The following is a 12,271-nucleotide window of genomic DNA, read 5'->3' as shown; positions in this document are numbered from 1 at the left end:
TCAGCTTCTCGGTTCAGTGAAAACAAGTCGTGAGGCTGTGATAAAAAAGTATTCCATATTCAATACTTAAAGGTCACATGCAACGCAAAACACAACTTTGCAGATTCTGATACCTTTCGGTATGGACTTACAGTAACAAATTATAAAAAATGCAAATTCGACTTATAAAGTTGAAAAATAACGCGATGAAAAAACACCCCGCGAAATCGGAGTTCAAACGATTCACTACTTTCACCCAAGCGCTGGGGTGAAAAGTGGTTTCAACAGCTCTGCTGCACTGCGCCCATAGCGCATGCGCAGTGATTAGGTTCGCGCGGCTTGAACCGGGAAGGCGACTCGTAAAACACAGCAAGTGATGCGTGCAAGGATTATCGCTGTGGTCGAAGTTGGAGAACAAAAGATGTTTCTTGTGATTACAAGCATCTTTGGTCTGCACTAATAAACATACACTGGTCCCATACTTTTTCTTATATGTTTTCACATATTGCTTTTTGGGGGTTGGCAGATTTGCAAACAAGTTTTCAAGAAAGTGTAGCATTAGAAATACTAATTTCTTTCTTAAGAATTGCTAAGCTTGAAAACTGATATGTTTTAATACATGTCTATGGAAACATAGAAAAATATGTTGATTGTGATAAGCAGTCTCTGTTACAGACAAAACTCAGTGTCTGTTTTATTGACACCTATGTGTCTGCCTGCCTGTCTGCTAATGACAATATGCAATACACAACTTCAATCATTGACCACATGCAGTTGGAAATTGAAACGTATCAGGCTATACACCATAAACAAAATACATTGATTCATGGCTCGTGCACCTGAGCTCTGTCTCTGTCACATTATGTAATTACACAGACAGGCAGGTGTGATACGTGTACACATGACATGCTATTATGTCTGTGGGTTGCAAACAAACTGCATCCATTTTTCTCGGATGACTGGATCGGACGGAAACCAGTGCTAACTCAGATTGTCAGTTTCAAGTACTGCTTTGTACTTGGACGAACGACAGTTTCCAGCCACGCAGTAGTTCACCATCTCAGTATTTGTTGATTGGATCGAACGCAAATGCAGAAAAAATGAGCATGTATTTACAAAACCCAACATCTCTCTATATATACACACACAATGAGCCATCAGCGTATCGGCAAATGAACCAGCCAATGAAGGCTTCGTTACACTTGAGTGCACACCCACCCACTCTGACTGGGTTCGGTCTCCCGGGTGCTTCGTTTCGAGGGAAGTAAACCAAAGTACAAAATAATGCATTTTTGATTTGCAATTGTACGATTATAATTTTGTTTATTTTTTTTTCATAATCAGCAATGTATAGTATATGTCATGAATAAGTGATAATTTTGCTTTACTTATGTTTGTTTTTTTGGTTGCATGTGAATTTAAAAAAACGTCTTATAGAATTTATTCTGATAACTGTATGTCTTTTCGATTGTCGAAAGATCAGGAATTGAAACACATCACTAGTCACTCATTTCTATGCAGTCTACACATGCATCAACCGAATCAGCGAGCATGACCACCCGATCCCATTGGTCGCCTCTCATGAGTGAGTGCGTGAGTTTGATTTAAGTCACGTCGGCACTATTTCAGCCATATTGTGACTTGATAAAGTTATACGATAATTTTAAAAACTGTCATCGATTGACAGAAAAACAACTAGCAATATATCACATATTTGTTTTTGAAACTAGTTATAGAAAATTAAAACTGATAATTTGACACTTATTCATAAAATCGTGCTAGAGGACGCCAGCAACACAGTTAAGGACACCATACTTGGGGCCATGGGGACTTACGGTACCCCTGCTACCTACATGCTTCCCCAGACGGAATTATACGTTTCACTAGCAACTGGCTGTTGTCGTAGGTTCAGCCAGAAATTAAAACTGAACAATTATTCATCACTTTTAAAACTCAGGTAGATATAATAACACTTTGAAAGACATGGTCTTATATACCCTCTTTGAGGGACAATAATTCTACAATGCTTCAATCCCCATCAAGGGCACAGCCACTGACAATCTCAGTTCATAATCATATCCTACCAATAAATTAAAGAAGACAGTTACATCAAAATTCATCAATTCAATTTCACTTATAACCAATGATAACCAACATTGCTAAAAATATCCTTTACTGTTTTCACTTTGAAATAGTTATCCCTTGTAATGGAAAACTCAACACAGTCAAGCAAGACGTGCTTGACGCCTCTTATCACAAAGCATGGTTTGCTCTGTTTTAGGTGGAAAGTTGCGTGGTAAATGCGATACCAGTGGGCCGAGGGACTACGCCACAAGAAAGGGTTTACATTGTGGTCTTTTTAACCTCAGATAACGCAGCCTTGTAACCGGAGAATACGTTTCAAGGCCAGTGGTAGGGTAACAACGACAAAACCAGCTCTTACATAAAATGAAACTTGATATTGTCATGCTAAGATTTAAATAAGTTGATATCGATGTTCATTCTGTTGGGTTTTTTTAGCAGTGGAGCACATGATGGCAATGGAGAGCGCCAATGGCCCTATGACCATATCCGGGGATAACTGATCATCAACAGGTTTCAAACGTGACTATTGGCTGCTGCGGGTTGTACAAATAATTGAAAAAATACTTAGCTACTAAATCAACCAAGGCAGTGGAACATGGGAGCAATCATTTCAGCCACCTGTAAGAGATCGACATCAAGAGACTAGCTTCCTTCAATAAAATCACCGTTATCCCACATTATGTGAACTCCCATGTGTGCATGGTACTGTACACTATTGGTACAGTACAGCTATTGGTGCGAGTGTGTAGTCTCGGCTGTGGTGTCACGTGACCAAATGCAATGTCAGTCAAGGTTCCGGAGTCAAAGTGATTTCGTTCCATATCGTTGCAGACCCACCCCTAACAGTGTCACGTTGGTTTACGTTGACGTTCGCACGGCGTTTGTTAGGACGCCTCCAGACACGTTCACACCTATCCGTATGAATCTTGACTCATTTGAAACATGCACGTGAACAGCTGCGACTCCAACGGGTTTTTTTCTGTAAACAGCATTCGGGTTTGGTTAGTAGGTGTCGATTTTTAACGTTGGTACATCTTGAGTTTGCCGAAATGAGTGAGTGAGTGAATTTAGTTTTTTACGCCGCTTTTAGCAATATTCCAGCAATATCACGGCGGGGGACACCAAAAATGGGTTTCACACATTGTACCCATGTGGGGAATCGAACCTGGGTCTTCGGCGTGACGGGCGAACGCTTTTACCACTAGGCTACCCCACCGCCCCTTTGCCGAAACGATGTCAGCGATGTCATCTAAAGAGGCCTAAGCAGATGACAAGCATCTGATTACGTGTTTGGGTTAAACTAATCAAAGACTGATTCTGATAAATGGACCTTGGACTTATGCTTGACTTGCAATGGACCTTTTTCCAAAACTCTGCAAATCACAGACCGAGACACACTGATCATTTTTGCTACCTCTCATTAAGTTCCATTTGTTAGGAGCTTGCTTTGGTGTTAATCATGATAAATAGTCTTTGCTATGTACATGTCAATTACATCCTCAAAAACTAATACATGGTAAGTGAATTTTGAATAAGGATATTGCTGCTTTAGAGGGTGCGACATCTTAATTTCCTAAAACACGTCTTTTCCTCGTTTTTGATCTGAAATATGTACTTAACGTTCTTGTTAAATGCAATAGAACATATTTAGTGCGAGGTAACTACTTTAGGAAGAGATTGGTACAAATACGTCCAAAAATATATTTTTAATTGTAGCCGATCAGGTTTGTACACATTAGTTCTTAAGTGCATATTGGTAGATTTCCTAGCCAAGTCGATCCTTTGCGCGCGTGTGTGCGTGTGTGTGCCTGCCTGTGAGTGAGTCAGTGAGTCAGTGAGTCAGTAATCCACAATTCGCATCCTTCAGTTGGACTTATGGGAGTGAGTATGGTTTAACGATATTCCAGCAATATCACGGCGGGGGACACTAGAAATGGGCTTCACACATTCTACTCCATGTGGGTCTTCGGCGTGACGAGCAAACGCTCGTCAACTCCACCGCGCCGGGTAGTGTACTGTTTGTTAAATGGAAAGGGAGACGTCAACGAGTAAACCACAACCTGCTGATGCGCATCGCGTGAACAAGGAAGGTTTATGCACTGGTTTGTTTTTGGAGACTTCAGCTCGACATATCGCAACCTGTTGATGAGCTTGAATTGGTCACAAAGGCCCCGATAAAGGACACTGTACTTCACCATACAGCAGGGTGCACATTGTAAATATACGTGAACATACTTCACATGTGTAAAGAGACATACACTTAGTGGATACTTTCCGAGCTCATATCTGAATAACAACATTAAATTCCCTCCTAACATTGCCATTAGCTGCGAATTGTATGCTGGTTTTGTAATTCAGTCAGGCCGACTTATCTAATATCAGACTGATAACCACCCGTTTGCAAGCGCTCCAGAACAGGCAGACAGTTTAATCTTACTATGCACTCGTGTTTTGACCTGCTTCAGCACTCAAACTGTTGTCTTGCCTAGTGTGTCAACGGCGACGAAAACATTCCACGTTGTGACACCTGCTCAGGGAGCAACAAAGAGGTCACAGTTATCTCCACACTGTTCATTTGCATGGTAGGGGCCTGTTTAGAGTGTGAGTGAGTGAGTGAGCATGGTTTTACGCCGCTTTTAGCAATATTCCAGCAATATCACAGCGGGGGACAGCAGAAATGGGATCACACATTGTACCCATGTGGGGAATCGAGCCCGGGTCTTCGGCGAAACGAGCGAACGCTTTAACCACTAGGCTACCCCACCGCCTGTTTAGGGGCAATATTGAGGCAATCAAAGGAGATGGTTACAGATGAGTCTACGTGTGCACGTATAGTCACTGGAACACCAACATGACAGTTTATGTGGATGGGTCTGTAGTGAGTGAGTGAGTGATCATGTCTTTAGTTTTACGCCGCTTTCAGCAATATTCCAGCAATATCATGGCGGGGAATACCAGAAATGGGCTTCAGACACTGAACTCATATGGGGTATAGAACCCGACTACTTCGGCATGACGAGCGAACATTTCAATCACAAGGCTACCCCACCACCCCGGGTGTCATGGGGTGCAAGCACTAATACTCCCAGAATGAAATGGCATTTGGACATAAAGATTGGTAACGTTTGTTATAGAAGACACCCAGTGATATTCCAGCTATATGGCGGCGGTATGTCGATAATCGAGTCTGGACTGGCAATCCAGTGATAAAAAAACTCATTTAAACTTTGTAAGGAGGATATTGAGATCATAAGAAGACGACAGAACAGCATAATTAATGTCCGTGACATTTACGTTACGAGTTCAAATGCGGGACAGGGGTCAAGCCCGAATGCCATAAACTCAGTAACGGGTATGCCCTACATGAGCAGCGAGAACACAGCGCGTCGTCGACACATAGGGTGCGTTGCAAGTCGGGAATCGCTCAGAGTTAGCAAATGAATCACTTATCCCGGGCTTGCAACAGCTCGAACCGTTTCTCACTCTTCCAAAATTGCGGAGTCATTCCGTTTGCTCGCCTGGCCCTGATGAAGAACGTATTAGAAGAGTCTCGATGACGAGCTGATGAATTTATTATTGTTGATGACAATACATTGAAGATGTGGAACAAACTGAGAATATTAGGATGTAAGCAGCCTTTGCAATTTCCCATATGATCAAGTCAAACAATATTCTTGTTTAGCCGTCGAATTCAGAATTCGGTCGCCATATTGGTTTGAGAACGAAGCTACCTCATCCAGGGATTGGTGCGTTTGGAAGTTAGCACTCCGTTGTCAGGCGATTTGCTGTACATCGCTTGCAAGCGATTGGTTCTTCGCAACGCACCCTATAACTGTTCTTAGCTCAATCCTTATCAAAACTTTTGAATTAAGCAACACTCTCTAACGGGTATGCCAACCATGAGAAGTGAGAACAGCAGGACATCGTCGACACATAGTCTTTCAAATACTAGGCATGGGAGGCCTGTGGTATGGCTTTCTGCATTCTTTATAACCCTGCTTCTTAAATCACGAAGGTTATCTGGCAGACTAAACATAAATACTAAATCAAAACGTTGTTGGATTTGATATATATCTGCACTATCTAATGACACACTTTGATGTCTGACGTCTTCTTAAATGATTGTGTTGGTAGACTAATACATTATGTAAAATTGATTAACTTAAAACCGCTCCATTCATGCCAGATTCAACTTCCTGTCTGATGCCCTACCCAGTGAGAAATCAGATCGGTGAAACGAAATTATGTTGTCCGTTGCTTAATTATCGCCCCTCGGCAACATTGCATCCAAACGACTATCAGATATTCAAATTTCCATTTAGGATGAGGTGAAGGTCGTTTTAGCCAAATCTAACCCTGATTATGACGTTCTATGGGGAAAATTATCATGTATATCTAAAGCCTATTGTTAGAACAAGGATAAAACCTTACTCAACCATTCACGTGGTAAACAAAAAAAACAACACGAATCCACATTAGACCTCTGCTCAATGTTTTCCCGTCAGTTGATAAACCTACAAAGAACTTGACACAATATTCGAAAAGAAACACGAGAAGACCTAACTCAAGTCCAAGCTATTGATGTCACAATCGCTCAAAATATTGCCGACTGCAAAAAAGCATAATCACAGTAAATTATCTCAACCGAAACACCCATATTCTTAAGGGCATCTTACGCCTATTCGCGAACACATGGTGTCATTACAGATTTTCAGTGATTCATTCATATAATTTTTACTGCTATTTTTTCGTGGGCACCAAACGGAAATTGTTTCAATGTTGAAACCTGATATGGGGTGCAACAGACAGTTGACATTGCGGAGGGCATGATACAAGCTATTCATCGGCAAGTGCAAGAATACCTTCGTTCCAAGTCGAAAACAACAGTTTAAATTCAATCTGTGGTGTTTCTCCATTTGAAAGCTGAAACAAAATCAAAACGTCCTATCTAATGTAGTCTTGCACTCAGTTCACATTCATTGATGCAAGTACAATAGGGACTAGGTTTTTACTAAAATTTTACCGCCGAGAATGAGCCATCAATTGTAAAGACAAATTACTTCAAGGTGTGGACACTATCAAGAGTCCTTAAGAATTGCCAGAGTGCAGCGTGCAATGAGCCACAACAGAGATATGGGGGAGTGCGTGTGTGGGGTGGGTGGGGGTAGGAGGGTTGGCACTTCTAACTCACGTGCATCCCTTCCTTATAAATGGCTAAGAAGGGTGTGTCTGAGACGGAGTGCCTTGATGGTAACTGACATATTAAGTTTATATTTTATATTGCAGTATATTGCTGAGTGCAGGGTAAATCTCATATGACTTTTGCTGGTGATCACACTGGATGATTTGGCTGATTATCTAACATAATACTGCAAGATGAATCGGTGTTCATGTCCTCAGTCACTAGTATACCTATTTCAGATTGTCAATCGTGATTAAGCTTACAATATTGCCAATTGCCGCGTTAGGCAACATTTAATCAGTCGAGCTTTCTTCCAACAGTAAGATGACACCCCGAGGGGACTCCGGCTCAGAACTGGTCCCTAGTGATTTCGTAACGGGTGGATCGGGTGGTCAGGCCAAGTGACTCAATTCATTTTGTGCAGTCGTACTCCGTCGGTCTCGAACATAGCTCACAATCATATGTTGGTCTAGTACAGACTCCAGTATTTCAATTAAACTAACATGCACGCAAACAGGTTGTGCAGAGCAGACCTTCAGCAACTGTGAAAGCACTTCCTTGTATTATGTATATACTCAGCCAAGATCGGTCGACGCAGTATCCTGCCTCTTTGGTCTGTTAAAGCTGTTAATGGAAAGAATATCTACAAAAAGGTAATGAATATGTACACAACCTTAACAAACCGGAAGTCACGGTGACGGCGTTCTAGTCTTGCTGACTAGACATGCATTGCTGAAGGTGCGTTTTCACGGTGCGACTTGTAGTAAAACTTGTAGCATGCAACACAGTTGCAACGTGAGAACATCCAAATCGTAACGATTTGAAATCACATACAACTAGTTGCAGCCTAGACGTAGGACTTGTCCTAATTCTTGCTAGGGCATCATTTGTTTTATGTGTTTCACGTAGCCACCAAATTCTGAACATGGGTGGGTCGGTCGGTTGGAACAAAAGAAGAAAACTCAATAAAGGCAAACTTATCTGAGTAATAATGATTCTCATTTATTGTAATTCTTATAACAATTCTCGCGTTCTTTGGACTTGTGGACTTAGAGGGGTCGGCCGGCGAAGAGGAACACAGAAAACACAAATGCTGCCCCTACAAATTTTAAGTTCTCGACCAATCACATCGCTTAGATCCATGTGCGCCTCAGAGTGACGTCCCTTTGGTTTATGTTGACATCATGTCGGAGACACGACTGAAAAACAGCCGACCTTACCAGACAAGAAACCGACAGGTTTATGTTTTTACTTATTACAGGAATGTTTATGGAATGTTCCCGCCTGGGAACCCACACCCGTTTAGAATTTCTCTTCTCCATTTTCAGTGACTGGGATATGTAGACCGACATTGACGTTAGCGTTTTTTCTTCACTCGACGAATCCATGTTGCCGCTGAGATACAGATAACATTTTGAGTCATTGACTTATGTACTCGCTTGTGTTCATCTTAATTGGGTATCCTAAGTTTTCTTTGAGTTTTGCCATTTTCTATTAATTTCAAACATATAATAAAGTTTAAATGCTAGTGTTTGTTATATATATTTGATCTGTAATATGGGAAACGATAAGAAAGACTGCAAGTTGTCAAATTCAAGAAGAGTTCACAACCTTCCCTCGTGTGCTGGTACCGAATGCTGGTATTCGCATTATGTCGAAGGCGGCTGTAGACACATTTACAAGATGCCCTGCCCATGGTTAGTGTGTGAAACCTTTTTGAAAACGTTGAATGGCACACCCATGTAAGCTGCTGCAATTTGCTGTTAGGGCCTTTGTCATACTTAGCATTGAAGAATCCAATAATTAGAAGTTGCGGTGAACCAAATTACATACTCAATTTATATAAACCTATAGGAAGCAATGGGCTTTGTCAAATTGTCATAAATGTCTAGAACGTAAGATTTGGCCTATAGAGGAAATGTCATAGAAAGAAGTGTAATAAGAAGGAGACAACATTTCCTGGTTCCACTGGTTCCACACGGAGTACGTGTCAATGCAATTAAGTAAGTACAGCATGCAAAACAATAATTGTTGAAGAGATGCCTATTAAGATTAATATCAATGGGACTAGTTTCCTTTATATTCATTAGAGTTCAGTATATAGATCGATAAGCTAATCAATATGCATAATGTGTTCTATCACATCCGTTTTGATCTCTTATTGGTTCTGGTATGACAGTGAAAACATTTTTCTGAACCCTGTTTCATCATGTCCGGTGTCTATAGATGGTCATTAATATTTTCAGAGGTATTGATTTCATACTGACCATTTCGGGAGTCAGTCATAGATTCTGTACTAGGTACCCACGTATCTTACAAGTCTTACAACAATATCACTGCAATCATTTCATACATGGACGATAGGGTAGCCTAGTGATAACACGGGGGCTCGAGACAAGACGAGGTCACCCTGACCCAGCAGACAAATTTGTTCAGTGAGAAGCCAAAAATACACATTGGGATATTTAGGCGAAGCACTGGCCCAATGAGAAATTCACTCAACACTTGGGTTGATATTAAGTTACAATACACACACACCATTAATATTAAAGTATGCTCAATACATTTCAAACGTCTAGAAGTCAAGTGATGTGTCATGTAGCCCGAGTATTGAAGTGTGTCGTTAAACAAAATATCTTGAGTATCTTGAGCGGTTGATTTTATGTCAGGTGCAGATCTATCATAGCAGAAATTGAATGGTTATATACGTAGCATGGATGACAAATATCCAATAAGAAAAAAACCCTTGCCTGTCATAAGAGGCGCCTAACGGGATCCGGTGGTCAGGCTCGCTGACTTCGTTCATAAATGTAATCGAATCCCGAATAGGTAGATGGATGCTCATTTTTTTATTGGATATTTATATAGCGCACATATCCACGCAAAAGTGCATGCTCAAGGCGCTGGTATTGATCGATGCTCATGATGTTGATCACTGGGTTGTGTGGTCCAGACTCGATTATGTACAAACACTGACATATAACTGGAATACTGCTGAATGCAGCGTAAAACAACAAACACCCAAATAAGAAATATGTTCACTACCATGGGTAACAGAAAATCGGGTGCAGATGTACCATGGGTAACAGAAGGCGGATGTAGATATACCATGGGTAAGAGAAACTCAGGTGTAAATATATCATGGGTAGGAGAAGGTAGGGCGGTGGGATAGCCTAGTGGTTTAAGCGTTCGCTCTTCACGCCGAAGGCCCTGGTTCGTTTCTGATGTCCCCCGCCGTGCTCGAATATTGGTAAAAGCGGCGTAAAACTAAACTCACCTGCATACGTATGCCTGATGTACGACATAACATCGGCCAGGCTATGTATCCATTCAATTAGCATCAAAGGTTTAGACTGAGGACACGCACGATAGTTTAACAGAAGTAATTACAGGCTAATTACGAATTATGACTAATATGAATACCATATTAATTTTAAATATTTAATAATTTTGCAAGATATTGCCCCAATTTGGATGAATAAATACTGATGTACATGTCTGAAAACCTGGGTTTTGTTTGTCTGGTTTAGCGGTGGAGCAGAAGGTGGTCTCTGGTTGGCTCTGTTCCGATTTTTGTAATGTTAAGATCTCATGTATGAGCGTCTTATTTTGCAACTGTGGTATTCCATGTTTGTCGATTGCAGTGGTTCATGCTATGAGCAACTATGGTAACACATACATACTTTGTAACATTGAAACCCTGTCCAGCATCGCATTATGAATTGTCTTTTAATACAAGTCTATATTTCTTGAGTTTGAAAATGACTGTCATATTTTAACATATGAATAACAAAAATATCATTTGATCTCCGAGACTAAACAGCCCCTTGATCTACACGTTAGAACCACTTCTGCTTGAAAAAGACCAGTTGATCTTTCATGAAACGCTGACCACGAACCGGAGAATCAATTTGAACTTTCGATACCTAAAATTAATCGAGCGACCAACTGAAACTGGTGCTATACTGATTTGAGTTTGTTTTACATTATCGATTCGATTCTTTATTCAGTAAAGACTTGGCCTATATGCCTCTCGTCATCATTTAGGATCATGCAGGATAGAATATGGTTATCCATTAAAATATACATAAATATATTTTTTTTTACATTCACAAAGGAAGCTGGACAAAACATTTTGGTATTTACATGCATAACTTAATGTTTTACAAAATTTTGCAATACTATCTTTAGATGGGTTTGTTAATAATAGTAAAACTTTCAACATGATTGGTTTCTTCCAAAAATAAGGTTTAATAAGCTGTTTTCGGTGTACAGTATGTTTTGGGCAAATTAAAACGAGTTGGTATTGTCAGGGTATTGTTCCGATGGGGTGCCAAGGCTTCAGTTGTTAAACACAGAGTCGTTTTCACGCGTGGTTTGTCTTTGGTTAGCTGCTTTCAATCGTTTTCACAGACTGCTTGTAGGTAACCTCGTGTCACTTGAGGCTCTCGTCTTCATGTGTAAATGTCTTTCCTCAAATATTCCACATACATTATCAGCAGTCGATGATCAATATAAATTTACCAAACGGACTTCATTTACAGTGAACGTTTCACTGTGATATACATGTACACGTATGTTATATTTCTCTGCATCTTTATACCAATTTTTGCTTAATTTATCAACAATCACATTAATGACGAACGTTTAAATAAGCGTTTATAAATCATGTATTGTCAATAAGTCATTTTCCCTAATCTTTAAGTCATGATGCATATAAGTGATTTTGACATATATGCAATAAGAATGTTTAAAGTGTAAACTATGTGAACTGGCATTTGGGTCTATTTCTCAGTCTTTTCTTAGTAATTATTGTCACATCTAATTATGCGAGATGTGTACTAGTATTTCGTAAACGTAAGACATATCTAGGGTAATGTTTGTGTCGCTTTTCCTGTTATTCATAAGGCTGGACAGTAGCTGAAAGGGTCGCCCAAGTTGTCTCAGTTCACAGATTCTTCTAACATGATCACGATCTCGTCAGTCATTATTTCTGATGAAATAGAAAGTTCATGTTATCCTGCC

Source organism: Haliotis rubra, unplaced genomic scaffold, assembly GCF_003918875.1.
Source record: "Haliotis rubra isolate DU_JTF1 unplaced genomic scaffold, ASM391887v1 Scf1175, whole genome shotgun sequence".
Lineage (NCBI taxonomy): Eukaryota > Metazoa > Mollusca > Gastropoda > Lepetellida > Haliotidae > Haliotis > Haliotis rubra.
Note: the sequence above shows the minus strand (reverse complement) of the source record.